Here is a 14,737-nt window from a genome sequence, read left to right as displayed (position 1 = left end):
GATGATGAGCAAACTATGGAATGCTTCTTGAATGGCCTCAATCATCCCATCAAGAATATTGCCGATTTCCAACCCTACTCCAACCTCATTGAGCTCGTGCATCAAGCTACCAAAGCCGAACGTCAAGTGCAAGATGACTTCAAGTATGCCAAGTACTCATCCAAGACCTACAGCTTCTCCAACAACCAAGCTTCAACGACTCCTCTAACTTCTACCTCAACCAAGCCATCTCCAAGAAACGACGAAAAGTCAAGTGACAAAAAAGCTTCGACAACCTCAAGTCATCCTCTTCCTACTACAAGCAACTTCAAGCCACGAGCTTCATCATCTACTCCAACCGATGAGACCATCAAGACAAGCTCCTTCAAGTTTTTCTGTCGGTGTTCTGGGAATGGGGGTCCCCAGACTTGCCTGCCTGCGGCCTGCGGCGTGGCTCGAGTGGTGGCCCAGTACGGCCCGTCTTCATCAGCACAAGACTCAAGACCCTCGCGAGGGGCCAAGCCTCGCGGGGAGAATGACGCAAGGCTTCCTCAGGGACGACCTCGCCAGGCAGGCTCGCGAGGAGGCAGAGAGATCAAGGCAGGGTACCTCGCGAGGTGCTCGTGACGCAAGCCATGACGATCGAGACCAGGCGGGCGCCAGGCGGGCGTCGGCCTATGCAGTGTCCTTGTTTCCTCTTTGGTTCAAAGGGGGCAAGCATAGACGTGCAGTACCGAGGCATCAGGCAAAGGTTGCCATTTCAGTGCAACGAGACCAAGACCAGTGGAGCGGCAGGATGGAGGTCACCATGGAGCCCAAGACTGCGTCATCGCCAGTGCTTTTGGCAGCCGAAGACCAACTTTAGTCAGGATAACTTTTACTATATGTTCCCCTTCAAAATGGCCGTTGTTGGCGCCCTTCCCGCTCAATATTTGGGAAGAGGCTCAGGGCCTCTATAAATAGAGCTAGCCACCACAAAGTAGAGAGAGGAGATCCAGACTTTGGAAAGCCTAGAGAGAGAGAGAGAGGCGATCGAACTCACCCAAGCAGTTCATCACACCAGCTCAAGAACACCTCTCGCGAGGCTGTTCTCCCTTTGTACTGTTCATCATCAGCCCCCGAGGTAATCCACCACACCACACAGGAGTCGGGTATTACACCACCATGGTGGCCCGAACCAGTATAAATCTCGTGTCCCTTGTGTTGTTCAACGTTTCCAGCTTAGATCTCACGAGGCGATCGGACGTAGATCGGTAGGGGAGAGATCTTCGTGCGCACCCTAGTGTTCGAACCTTAAGGGTCTGCCAGAACACAACATCCGACATTTGGCGCGCCAGGAAGGTGTGCGCCGGAATCTTTCTTCCGTTGTTCGTGTTCGATCTTCCGTCGTGTCCATGGCTGACGCTCTTGGGCTCGCGCTGAGCGTCGGGCTGCTCTCACCGCCCGCGTCCCCCAGACAGCACCCGTCGGCGGGTGCCCCCGTCGTTCCCCGTCGCCTGCCGCCAACACCGCCATCAGCCCAGCGGGGAACGAGTAGCAGGCCTCATCTCTGCATCCTTCGGTGCGGCAGGAAGGCCGCACCGCCACCCCATCGCTGACTCCAGCCGGTTCATCGTCCCATGCCCGTCGCACCCCCACGGACGCGCATGCCGTGTTGCTCCTGGCGCGTGAGCTCCTACACTACCGTCCAGTCGACGACCTCTATGAGGACTGGCTCGCCCGCATCACCGATATCATCAGCGCTGCAGGGGGCTCTCTTATGCCGTCCCTCTCGCTGCCTCGCCCTCTGTCTTGCGTAGGAGACGCAGATTAGGAGGTGCCTCCGCCACCTCCTCCCCAAGAAGGCGCCCTGGCTCTAAGGCGCGCGGCCCCAGGATGAGACCCGCCGCGTCTCGCGCCTGCATGACAAGAAAGGAGTTGCCAAAAAATCCCTCGTCCCCAAGAAGGTGCTCGCGTGCTCCCGGCACCAGTGCACCATGACTGCATCCCTGCGCCACCATGTCAAGACCCCGCGCTGCTCCAAGCGGCGGCGCATGGGAATTTCCACGAGCAAGCCCAGCACCAGCAAAGGGCTCCGGTGGCCACCGCAAGCTGCCGCGCCTTCACCCCCGAGCTATGCAGTGTCGCCTGGCCAGGCAAGTTCAAGCCTGTCCTGCCTCCTCGCTATGATGGCACTGCAGACCCCACAGAGTTCCTACAGCTCTACGAGTTGGGCATCGAAGCCACCAACGGGGACAAAAAGGTCATGGTGAACTGGTTTCCCATGGCGCTCAAGGATGGTGCCCGCACCTGGCTCCTGAACCTGGCTCCTGGCACGATCTCCTCCTGGGACGAGATGCGCAACCGCTTCATCGCCAACTTCCAGGGCACTCGCGACCGTCCGCCGGCTGTGGGTGACCTGTGCCAAATCAAGCAGCAGCCTGGAGAGACCTTGCAGAAGTACATCCAACGCTTCAACAATGCTCGCCTCAAGATTCCCGGGATGACGGAGGAGGCCATCATTTCAGCGTTCTCTGATGGCGTACGCGACATCAAGATGAAGGAGGAGCTGGCAATCCATGAAGATATGTGCACATCTCTGGAGTTGTTCAACCTGGCGACCAAGTGCGCAAGGGCTGAGGAAGGGCGCCTCTCCCTTCTCGAGCTCCCAGCAGCGGACCCAGAAGAGAAGAAAGCCAAGGCGAAGGATGTGAAGCGCAAAGGAGCAGTTGTACTCGCAGCGGAGCCAGACACAAAGCGCGGCAGGGACCAGCCGGAGTCGTCCAAGGGCAGCAGATACTATGTGTACCACGATCTCCACACCCACAACACCAACGAGTGCCAAGAGCTCAGGGCCGTGCGAGAAGGCCGTGTCGGTCGACGTCCCGAGCGCAATGATCAGGGCTACGACCGAGGCGGAGCGAGAGGTGGAGGATGATGGGACGACCGTGGCCCTCGCCAAGGGTGGCGTGACCGACCTCGCGAGGACCGCTCGCAGGACCAGCCTCGCGAGGGAGTTTGGAGAGATCAGCCTCGCGAGGACCGCCCGCATGGCAACGCTGGCCTTCCTCCTCTGCCACCACCACCAAGAAGGAATGAAGACCATCATCAGGACAAGGGGGCTGGGGGCTTCTAGGAGCCACGTGCAATCGCTTGCATCCTGGGCGGCGCTCAGGCCCCAGCCTCATAGCGCATCTTCAAGCAGTTTGCTCGCGAGGTGAATGCAGTCCTCCCCAAGCTTGAGGCCATGCGCCCTCTCAGGTGGTCTGCGTGTGCCACCACGTTCAGCTCAGCGGATCAGCTCAAGTGCGCGGCAACGGCCAGTGTCCTCCCAATGCTTTGTTCCCCAGTCATCAGCAATGTGCAAGTCACCAGGACCCTCATCAATGGCGGAGCAGGACTCAACGTTCTATCCGTCGAGACGTTCAACAATATCCAAGTGCCATATGATCAGCTTCAGCCAACCAAGCCTTTCTCAGGAGTCACTGATGGTTCCACTGTCCCGATAGGGAAGGTCCGCCTTCCTGTCACCTTTGGACAACGCAGCAACTACCGCACCAAGCTCATTGACTTTGACGTCGCTCACATTTGACTGCCATACAATGCCATCTTTGGGTACACAGTAGTGGCCAAGTTCATGGCAGTGACTCACCATGGCTACAATGTCCTCAAGATGCCAGGAAGCGGTGGGGTCATCACGGTATCCTGTGAAGAGAAGTATGCGGTGTGCTCCCTCGAGCACGCCTTCCAGGCCGCATCGATCGAGGACCCAGACAGCAAGAGTGGAAACCTCCCTGGAGCAGCTCCCAAGAAAAAGAACACATCACCTAGCTCAAGGCCTCAGGAGGCAGGCACCTCCGGAGGCGCAACGTCTGGACATGCGCCCATCCAAGGGGCGCCACCCTCCATCACAGAGGAAGGCGCGCCCGGCGCCCTCCTCGGGCAGGGCTCGGGGGCTCTCTCCTGGGGAGCCACCGACTTTGCCAAGGTCACAAGGGAGGCACTTGGGCACAACTTGGAGGCGTGCTTCGCGGCACGCTTCCCTCAGGAAGGCGTAAGGAAAGAAGGACCCAACCCTCAGGAGTTCATCACCAAGGCCGCTCAGGATGTGGAGGAATCAAGAGTCATGCGCGGCAACCGCCGTCTGCATGGCGTAGCTCGCCATCCAGGCAAGGATGGCGGGCTGCACGTCTGCATTGACTGCCCAGGGCTCAATCGAGTCGCTTCTCAGGAGTGCTTCTGGCCTTCACGCGTGGGGCGTTGCACGGGCCCACCACACAGCTTCGTTCGCATGCCCTTCGGCTTGCCGAACGCGGCTGCTGCTCACCAGCGCCTGATGAGGAGCATTCTGGAAGCTCAGGTGGCCAAGCATCGGGCGTTCCTAGAGGAGTTGGAGATGGACCTCAACGGGCCGCCCGGACCTCCTTAGCCTCCCGAGGCTCGGAGTCCCGAGGGCTCATGAGGATCGGCTCCTTCACCCCGCATCATGAGCTACTCTGACACTCGCCCTGCAACAGCATCAGGTGACTTCTTTTCAGTTTTCATTTCAGCTGGGAGCGCCCTCAGGGCTGCATCATTCCCAGGTCGCGTGGGTCCGTACCTGCGGCATGTATCCATTTTGCTTATATCTTATGCTTATCTTGTTGGGGGCGCCCCTCGGGCTGCATCATCCCCAAGCCGCTCGGGCCTAACCCAGTGGCGTTTGCTGTCCCTGCATCTATATAAGTTGAGTTGCTCCTTCATGCTTGGCATGTTCATGATTGTCGCTCGCCACCCACCACGGGCCTATTTCTCCTCATGCGAACCGCTTGCACGTTAAAAAGGGGGCGCCTGAGCATCACGACTCATGGGCTCTTACTGGCTCTCCAGCCGTCACCACCTGGCCTTGACCCACGGCATCGCGACCTGTCATACCTGCGGCAGCTGAGCTTGCTCAAGGGCTGGGACCTGAGGACGTAGAGCATTTGCATTTTAACCACCTTGCAGGAACATACCATCCAAGCCCAGAGCCAGGCGCAACCCGCCTTGAGGTAGGGCCTCGTGAGTCCCGCGCTAGCTCACGGGTGCCCAGACACACCTCTCCTAGCCCTACCGTGCCGGCCACATGTCAGGGTGGGGCTGTACATGCCCCGGGGGCTCCTCCCAAAGGGGAGCCCCCTCCCACGCACTAGTGGAAGCATCATGCTCTACACTGGCTGACGACACTGCCGAGGAGCGGCTATGCCCGTACACATACAGAAGCACTATGCTCCGCGCTGGTGATAAACAACTGAGGGCAGCCCACGGCTGTATCAACCTCAGGGAGCCCAGAGCTTAGTGTCTGGCACCATCACAAAGCCTCCCCCCGGGTGTGCCGCGCGAGGGGGCTAGACACGGGGGCTGCGCCCGGGCTACGCACGAGCACATGCCACCCAACCAGGTCCCTCGGACCTGGTCATCGCGCACCCCTCCCCGAGCGGACCCAAGGTATACTCGTTTGAGCGTCAAGGGGGACTCCTGAGCATCGCGACTCAGGAGCCTAACTGGTCACGTAGCCCCTCACTCCTTAGTTCCGAAAGGCTAACGACGGTTGAGGTATGCGCGGGGCTGGGCCCTGCCGACGTAGAACGACAAATCCTCTCCTCCGTCCCCTCCCTATTTGTTGTTCGAGCGTTAAGGGGGACTCCTGAGCATCGCGACTGAGGAGCCTAACTTGTCACGTAGCCCCTCACTCCTTAGCCATGTCCTGGTGATCCGGTCGGGGCTAATGGCGGCTGAGGTATGTGCGGGGCCGAGCTTTGCCAATGTAGAACGCAAGCAAATAGGAAGGAAATCGCAAAATCTAGCAAATCTAGAAGCAAATATTACAGACCATAAATTCTTCTCGCAGTACCAGACACAAATTTAAACGCCTCCGCGAGGCATGGTGCATGATGCAGGAATCAGAGCGGGAAAAGGCCGAGAGAAGATCACTCCTGGGCCGCACCACCGCTCGTGGTGGAGTCGCGCTTGGTAGCCCCACCTCCTGGAGTTGCGGGGCCGGCAGCACCTCGCTTGGGCGCGGTGTTGAATGCATGGATCTTCGACAGCAAGGCCTCTACTCGACCCTTGATGGCTTCAGCAGCGACAGCGGAGCGCTTGGCATCCACGGGCTCCAGCAGGTCATCGAGGTTGGCGTCTGGGTTGTGGAGGTAGACGTGGCTGGGGATCCGCGTTAGCGCTGCGGAGGAGAGGACACGAGCCTCAACTTTAGCCATGGGGCCGATGCCGATCACGACCTCCTCAAGCGCCTCGACGAGGAAGGGAACCAGCTTAGTAGGGCCTTCCTTGGCTCCGGCCAGTGGCTTCTCCAGGCCCCCGTTGTAGAGTGTTTTCAGCGCTACGCGGGCCCTCTCCTCGTAGAGCGCGAAGGTCGTGCGGTCTTCGGCCAAGATCTTCGCCCCGGCATCCAGATCGACCCTCTCCACCTTCAGTGCCTGCTCCAGCTTCTTCAGCTAGTCGTGGTCGGCTGACAGTTTGGCATCGCACTCCTTGATAGCAGCCTCCCGAGCTTTCACCTCCTCCTTCTTCACCTGGCGGTTGCGAATCTCCTTGGCAAGCTCATCGCGCAGCCCTTGCAATTCGCCCTCCAGCGTCTTGCAATGGCCCTTGGCGGTGGAAGCGTCCTTCAGCGCCTCATCGTGGGCGGCCATGGCCTGGGAGGTGGATTGCTTCCCCTCCTCGGAAACCGTCATAGCCTGGCTCGGCGCCTCTCGGACGGAGGCATCAGAGCGAACCCAGCTGGAGACCAACTCCAGGCGCCCGGCGACCAGACAGGGGTCCGCGCTCCGAAGATCCTCCCGCAGCCGGCTCAGTTCGTCGGCATCACGGTCCAAGGCGACAGAGGAAGCAGAGGAGACGGGGGCCGGAGGCGTAGGAGGAGAAGACGGCAGCGTAATCACAACCTGGGAGGCAGGGACCTCCTGAGCCTTGGCAACCTCGGCGACAACGTCAAGCATGGGTGCCTCCAGAGTCAGCGGGGCCATGGGGGCTGACTCCTCATCAAAGCGTTCCTGCTGGCCTCGCGAGGATGATCGGGCGGGGGATGGGGCCATGGATGACGAGCCCGTTTTAGGCGGGGTCGTCGTGCCTCCCTTCAGCCTCTTCGCCGCGGGCAGCAGCCTGCGCAGTGGAACATGTTAGGTCTAGACAACAAAAGACAGGAGCAAGGCGGAATTCGAACAATTACTTGTTGACCGCCGCGGGATCCCACAGACTCCGGCCAAGCTTGAAGCCCGAAAGCCTCTTGTGGGCCTCAGCCTCGGAAGGCCCAATCATAGGAGAAGGCACGCCTGAAGGGCTGGAGCTGACTTCGGCCGATTCAGGGGCCGGGGTAGACCCTTGGGGGATCAACCCGGACCTGTCCTTCCTCGGGATCAGGGGCGCGTCCTCCCCCTCTCGCCTGGTGTCGGCCTCGTCGTCGTCAGGCAAGGAGCGGAGGGCCCTGGACCTATGCCAGGGGGAAGTCTCCCTCGTCCCTTCAAAGGTCGCCTCCGAGTCACGCTCCTCGTCCTCGTCGCCATCTCCCTCCTCTTCTTCGCTGGATTCACCGGAGGATAGGTTCACCGTCGTCGTCGCCGCCTGACCCTCAGGATCCTCCGCCGGCACCAGGCCTACCCCGTCGAAGGTAGGCATGGCGTCCACCACCAGCTCCCAGTCATCACGAAGAAACAAAGGGACCGGAGCACCCACCGGGCCTGCCACTTCCTCCCCAACCAAGCAGCACAGGGCCGCAGTCAGATCCTCGTCGCTCAGGGCGTCCAAGCTCGGGCGGATGACAACATCCGCATCCGCGAGCCTCCACAGTGGGCGCGAATGCTCCTGAAGAGGGGCCACCCGATGCGACAGAAACTCCCTCAGGAGCGAGGCCCAGGTTAGCTTCGCCGCCCTCAGGCTACCCGGCCTCAAGTCGGTGTTCATTTTCTCCAACACCCGCTTCGCCCGCCGGTCATCGAGCTTCACGCAGGACCATGCCTCACCGGCCTCGGCCTGCTTTGTCGGCAGCTCCAGTAGAGATTTGTGGCACCCAGCGTTCACCATGACCCACTTGCTCCGGAAGCCCTCGGCCCTCTTCCCGGCCTTCGAGATGGCGTTGGACTTGGAGTACGCGACAAAACTCGTGCACGCCGAGATATTGCCGCCGGAGACCCGGAGGGAGATGAAGTGGCGCAACAAGGCCACGGAGGGCGCCACCCCGACGTGCGCCTCGCAGTAGTAGGCGAAAATCGACAACATGATGATGGAGTTGGGGTGGATGTGCAGAGCATGCAAGTGATACTGGCGAAGGACAACAAGGAAGAACTCAGAGAAGGGAGGAACCAGACCAGCGATGACGACGTTCATGAAGAAGGGATAGAAGGTGCTCCCCTTGTCCTCCGGCTGGGCGGAGCCAAGACGGAGCCCATTCTCCCCAAACTCGTTAATCTGCGATGCTGCCATCCGGTGCGTGAGGGCGAGATTCTTCTCCGTCACGTTGGGAGATACCAAGGCCGGCGAGTACCAGGCCGATGCAGCCCCAGCCGGAGTCTTGCAGCGGGGGGGGGGCATAGTTCGCCTGAGGAGAAAGAATGCGGCAGATCTGGAGATTTTGGAGGCAGGTAGGCGGAGAGCAAGGAAGGGGATCTGGAGCAGGGAGATCAAGGGCAATGAGGTAAGGCTAACCCAGAGCCAGCCTTTTGTCAGTCGAGCAGTTGCCGAGGCAGCGTGGGGAAGCGGGGACGCCCACGTCTAATCAACCGCCACGCGGCGCCCAAGGGCGCAGGCTGATGGGGCCCGCGGCACTCTGCACTTGCCCCTTCGCTTGTCCGCTAAGCCAAGTCCGAGCGTGCCTTGGGCCCGGGGGCTACTGTCGTCGTTCTGGGAACGGGGGTCCCCAGACTTGCCTGCCTGCGGCGTGGCTCAAGTGGTGGCCCAGTATGGCCCGTCTTCATTAGCACAAGACTCAAGACCCTCACTAGGGGCCAAGCCTCGCGGGGCGAACGACACAAGGCTTCCTCAGGAACGGCCTCGCCAGGCAGGCTCCCAAGGAGGCGGAGAGATCAAGGCAGGGTACCTCGCGAGGTGCTCATGACGCAAGCCATGACGATTGAGGCCAGGCGGGCGCCAGGCGGGCGCCAGGCGGGCGTCGGCCTGCGCAGTGTCCTTGTTTCCTCTTTGGTGCAAAGGGGGCAAGCACAGACATGGAGTATAGAGGCATCAGGCAAAGGTTGCCATTTCAGTGCAATGAGACCATGACCAGCGGAGCGGCAGGATGGAGGTCACTGTGGAGCCCAAGACGGCGTCATCGCCAGTGCTTTTGGCAGATGAACACCAACTTTAGTCAGGATAACTTGTAATATATGTTCCCCTTCAAAATGGTCTTTGTTGGCGCCCTTCCCGCTCAATATTTGGGAAGAGGCCCAGGGCCTCTATAAATAGAGCTAGACACCACAGAGTAGAGAGAGGAGATCCAGACTTTGGAAATCCTAGAGAGAGAGAGAGGCGATCAAACTCACTCGAGCAGTTCATCACACTACCTCAAGAACACCTCTCGCGAGGCTGTTCTCCCTTTGTACTGTTCATCATCATCCCTGAGGCAACCCACCACACCACACACTGGAGTAGGGTATTACACCACCACGGTGGCCCGAACCAGTATAAATCTCGTGTCCCTTGTGTTGTTCATCGTTTCCAGCTTAGATCTCATGAGGCGATCGGACGTAGATCGGTAGGGGAGAGATCTTCATGCACCCCAGTGTTCAAACCTTAAGGGTCTGCCGGAACCCAACATCCGACAGTTTCACTTGCGGCAGCCGAGGCCACAAGTCTTTCCAATGCACAAACAAGCGCACCATGATCCTCAACGACGATGGAACTTATGACTCCATGAGTGAAGAGGAAATGGAAGCCCTTGAGCAAGTGGACATGCATCGGCACGTGAACGAAGATGAAGATGATCAAGTCTTTTGTGATGAGGATTCGAGCCCCGCTCTCGTTTTCTCCAAAGTCTTGACTCTTCAACATCAACAAGACGAAGACCAAAGATTCCACATCTTCCACACAAAGGCCAGCATCAATGGAAGGTCCGTCAAGGTCATCATCGATGGAGGAAGTTGCCACAACTTGGCAAGTGAAGAACTATGCTCCAAGCTACAATTGGTAAAGATGAAGCACCCACACCCATACAAGGTCCAATGGCTAAGCGATTCCGACACTATACGAGTTGAGCATACGGTCCAAGTCTCCTTCAAAATTGGCGCATATGAGGACACTTTGGAGTGTGATGTCGTCCCGATGTCCGTTTGCCATCTCCTTCTTGGTTGACCATGGCAATTTGACCGCGGCGTCATCCACAACGGGCGTACCAATCACTATAGCTTCAAGATGAAAGGGAAGGAGTATGTCTCCTAGCCAAGTGATCGCCAACAAGCAAGCCACCCATCATGGAGAAAAGAGTGAGAAAGTGATCCACCCAAAAGAGAGTGAGAGCCACAAGCCAAAACTGAGTGCCTCCACGATGAGCGACAATAAAAACTTCGTCCTATTTGCCACCAAAAGAGTGATGAAAGAAGTGTGTGAGAACCCATCGAGTGTTATGCACTTTGTCCTTGTGTGCAAAGATGAGGCACCAAAAACTAACACCTCTCATGATCTACCTTTAGTGTTCTCTTCTCTTTTGCAGGAATTCCAAGATGTTTTCCCCGATGAGCTACCTCCGGGTCTACCTCCACTACGAGGCATTGAGCACTGAATAGATCTCATCCCCGGAGCACCTCTACCAAGCAAAGCTCCATACCGTGTCAACCCCGAAGAAACTAAGGAGATCCAATGGCAAGTACAACAACTCATCAACAACAGACATGTATGTGAAAGCTTACGCCCTTGTGCCATTCTGATTATACTTGTGCCCAAGCAAGATGGTAGTTTTCGCATGTGCTCGGATTGTAGACCTATCAATGCTATTACCGTTCGTTATAGGCATCCCATTCCTCGCTCAGATGATATGCTTGATGAACTTAGCTATGCCACCATTTTCTCAAAAAATGATCTTAAAAGTGGCTATTATCAAATCCGCATACAAGAGGGTGATGAATGGAAAACCTCTTTCAAAACCAAATTTGGCTTGTACAAGTGGTTGGTTATGCCTATGGGTTTGTCGGAAGCTCCCGACACTTTCATGCGTCTTATGCATTTTGTGCTTCGTCCTTACATTGGAGTGTTTGTTGTGGTTTACTTCGATGACATTCTTGTTTTTCGCAAATCCATGAAAGAGCATCTAAATCATGTTAGGGCTGTTTTGCAAACTCTTCGCAAGGAACGTCTTTATGCCAACATGAAAAAGTCCACTTTTGGTGTTGACAAACTTGTTTTCTTGGGTTTCGTTGTTTCTTCCAAGGGTGTCCATGTTGATGAATCTAAAATTGAAGCAATTAAAACTTGGCCCCAACCCACCAATTTGCAACAAGTGCGTAGCTTTCTTGGCCTTGCGGGTTTTTATCGTTGCTTTGTGAAAGACTTTAGCACCATCGCCGCACCTTTGCATGCTTTGAGTAAGAAAAATGCTCCTTTCGCTTGGGGACCTTTGCAATCTACCGCTTTTGATGAGCTCAAATCTTTGCTTACCCATTCTCCGATTCTTGCTTTATCCAACTTTGAAAAACTTTTGAGGTTCATTGCGATGCAAGTGGTACCGGAATTGGTGGAGTTTTGATGCAAGAAAAACGAGCAATTGCATACTTTAGTGAAAAACTCTCTGGTGTTCAACTTAACTATCCCATCTATGACAATGAATTGTATGCTTTAGTGCGTGTGCTACATGTTTGGGAACATTATCTTAGATCGCATGGGTTTGTCATACATACCGATCATGAAACGCTTAAGTACTTAAAAGGCCAAACTAAGTTGAACAAGCATCATGCCAAAAGGAGTGAATTGATTGAATCTTTTCCCTATGTGATCAAGTACATTAAGGGTAAGGAAAATGTTGTTACGGATGCCCTTTACCGCATATGCACTCTTGTCACTAAACTTGGGTTGAATGTTATTGGCTTTGAGCACATAAAAGACTTGTATGCGAATGATCCTTCCTTTTCTACTCCTTGTGCTAAGTGTTTGACGCATACATCTTGGGAAAGATATTACATCAAGGATGATTATCTTATGAGAGCTAACAAACTTTGCATTCCTGAGTCTTCTCTTCGTTTGCTCCTTTTGCAAGAGGCTCATGGAGGCGGACTCATGGGACACTTTGGACGCGACAAGACATTCACCACGCTCTCCAAGAACTACTTTTGGCCCAAGATGTTCCGTGACGTCTCACGCTTCACCAACAGATGCTATACATGTCGCAAAGCTAAGTCTAAAGCTCAATCCCATGGTATTTACATGCCTCTTCCTATTCCTTATCAACCTTGGGAAGACATTAGCATGGATTTTGTACTTGGTTTGCCTAGAACTCTAAATGGCAAGGATTATGTGTTTGTTGTTGTGGACCGATTTTCTAACATGGCACATTTCATTCCATGCAACAAGATAGATGATGCTTCACATGTTGCCAATCTCTTTTATAGGGAAATACTGTGACTTCATGGAGTACCAAAGACAATCGTCTCGGACCACGGTGTCAAGTTCTTGAGTTACTTCTGAAAGATGCTATGTGCCAAGCTCGAAATCAAGCTCTTATTCTTGTCGGCATACCATCCTCAAACCGACGGCCAAACGGAGGTGACGAACTGCACACACTCCACTCTACTTCGCGTGTTGATCAAGAGGAACATCAAGGAGTGGGAGGAGTGTCTACCCATTGCCGAGTACGCCTACAACCATGCAAGACATTCGACTACCGGCAAGTCCCCCTTCGAGGTCGTCTACGGCTTCAACCCGTTGTCCCCATTGGACGTCCTACCTCTTCCTCAACAAGAGCGCACCAACCTCAACGCGAGTGCACGAGCAAGCTACCTCAAGAAGATGCTTGAAGATACAAGGCACACCATCGAGCGCCAAGTACAATGACTCGCGACCAAGCTCAACTTCAACAAGCACCCCATGATATTCAACATTGGAGATCTCGTGTGGCTACACCTTCGCGAGGACCGCTTCCCCAACGAACGCAAGTCCAAACTTCTACCTCGAGCCATTGGACCCTTCAAGGTGCTCGCACGCTACAACAACAACGCTTACAAGATCGATATCCCATGCGACAAGTGCTCTGTGAGCGATATCTTCAATGTCAATGATCTCTCCCTATACCATGGTGATGAGGATTTCGATCCGAGGTCAGATCTTTCCCAAGGGAGGGGAGATGATGTGGAGCATCCTATGGTCATCCCCATGGACCTACCACCGTCTCACCAAGCACCAAGAGGACCCATGACAAGAGCACGAGCTAGAGCTCTCGAGACCGAGGTGACTTCTCTCCTTAGTGCTTTCTCATATGATCCTCTCGAGACATGGCTACTACCTCAGTCCAGAATGTTGTGCATGATTAGGTACCAAGAGGACCCTCCCGAGGATGCACATGAAGATGGTCAAGCCCCCAAGTTCACGGACGAAGAGAAGCAACGGAAGAAGACAAAGGCAGCTTCCAGGCCCCGGACATCCGGCCATGGCCCCGGACATCCGGCCCCTAGAGATCTCTCCCACAGCCCAGGATCTGCAGCCAAAGCTATAGGGCCCGGACAGTCGGCATCCAGCCCGGACATACGGCCCGTCGCCCCGGAAATCCGTCCTACAGCCCGAACATCCAGACAAGCTGTCCAGGGAGTACAGAAGCCTGCCCCGACATCTCGGACATCTGGCCGCGACCCCGGACATCCGGCCCTTCGCGTCGCCCCGAACATCCGGCCAGCGCCTGGACATCCAGACCAGTTCTGCCTCAGGAGATCCAAGGCGGCGCCAGGACAGCCCGGACATCCGGCCAGACAGCTCGGACATCCGGGCCCTCGCGAACGCCCGGACATCCGGCCCGACGCTCGGACATCCGGCCTCCCCTGTCTGTGAACAGTGTAAGGGTCGTGGCCCATGTACCCCTTCGCCCTCCTAGACTATGTATACTCCTCCTTCGTCCTCTTTCTAGGTTTAGCGTTGATTTAGCTCATTTGTGAGATAGAGCCTCGCTCATCCATCTGGATCTACTCCTCATGAGGGACCGACACCTCTTCGGAGAAGATCCACCTGGATTCAAGACCTCCATCCGGAGAAGACCATCAACAAGACCTCCTCACGAAGAAGAACCAGTTACCCTTTGTATGATCTCTTGTTGGATTTGGATCTTGTACCTCTCTTGTGTTTCGATGATCAAGCACATGTGTGACTTTGTTCTTGTTGGTTGAGTGTTTTCTCGTGTTTTTCTCTCGTTCCCCTCCTCGTGTTCTTCGTTCTCCTCGTAGGGATCCTCTCCAATAGTGAAAGATCGGCCCCTAGGGTTCTACCCTACATCACACAGGCCAGTAGATACCTGCTGGATCTTTGTGCCCTGTTGTCGTCATGGGTTGGGCCTGTTAAAAACAAAACCAAGCCTGGGCAGTCTTTACCCCAGCCGAAACTTGATCGACCTGAAAAAACAATATACCTACTCAATAAATGAGAGAATTCTGCAAGTACAGACTGGTAACTGGGATGGAGCAGGTATATTATTTTTTCATCGTGATAATAAGTGCATGCACTTGTTTCAAAAAATTTGGAGAACTGGGAATTCGAACAGCAGGTGCTTATGCTACCCATCAAATAAAAATCAGGTGCCTAGAAATTTGTTTCAAAACAAATGATTCAGCTTTATATCCAC

The sequence above is a fragment of the Triticum aestivum genome, chromosome 2B, assembly GCF_018294505.1.
Source record: "Triticum aestivum cultivar Chinese Spring chromosome 2B, IWGSC CS RefSeq v2.1, whole genome shotgun sequence".
In the NCBI taxonomy this organism is placed as follows: domain Eukaryota; kingdom Viridiplantae; phylum Streptophyta; class Magnoliopsida; order Poales; family Poaceae; genus Triticum; species Triticum aestivum.
This window is presented reverse-complemented; position numbering follows the sequence as displayed.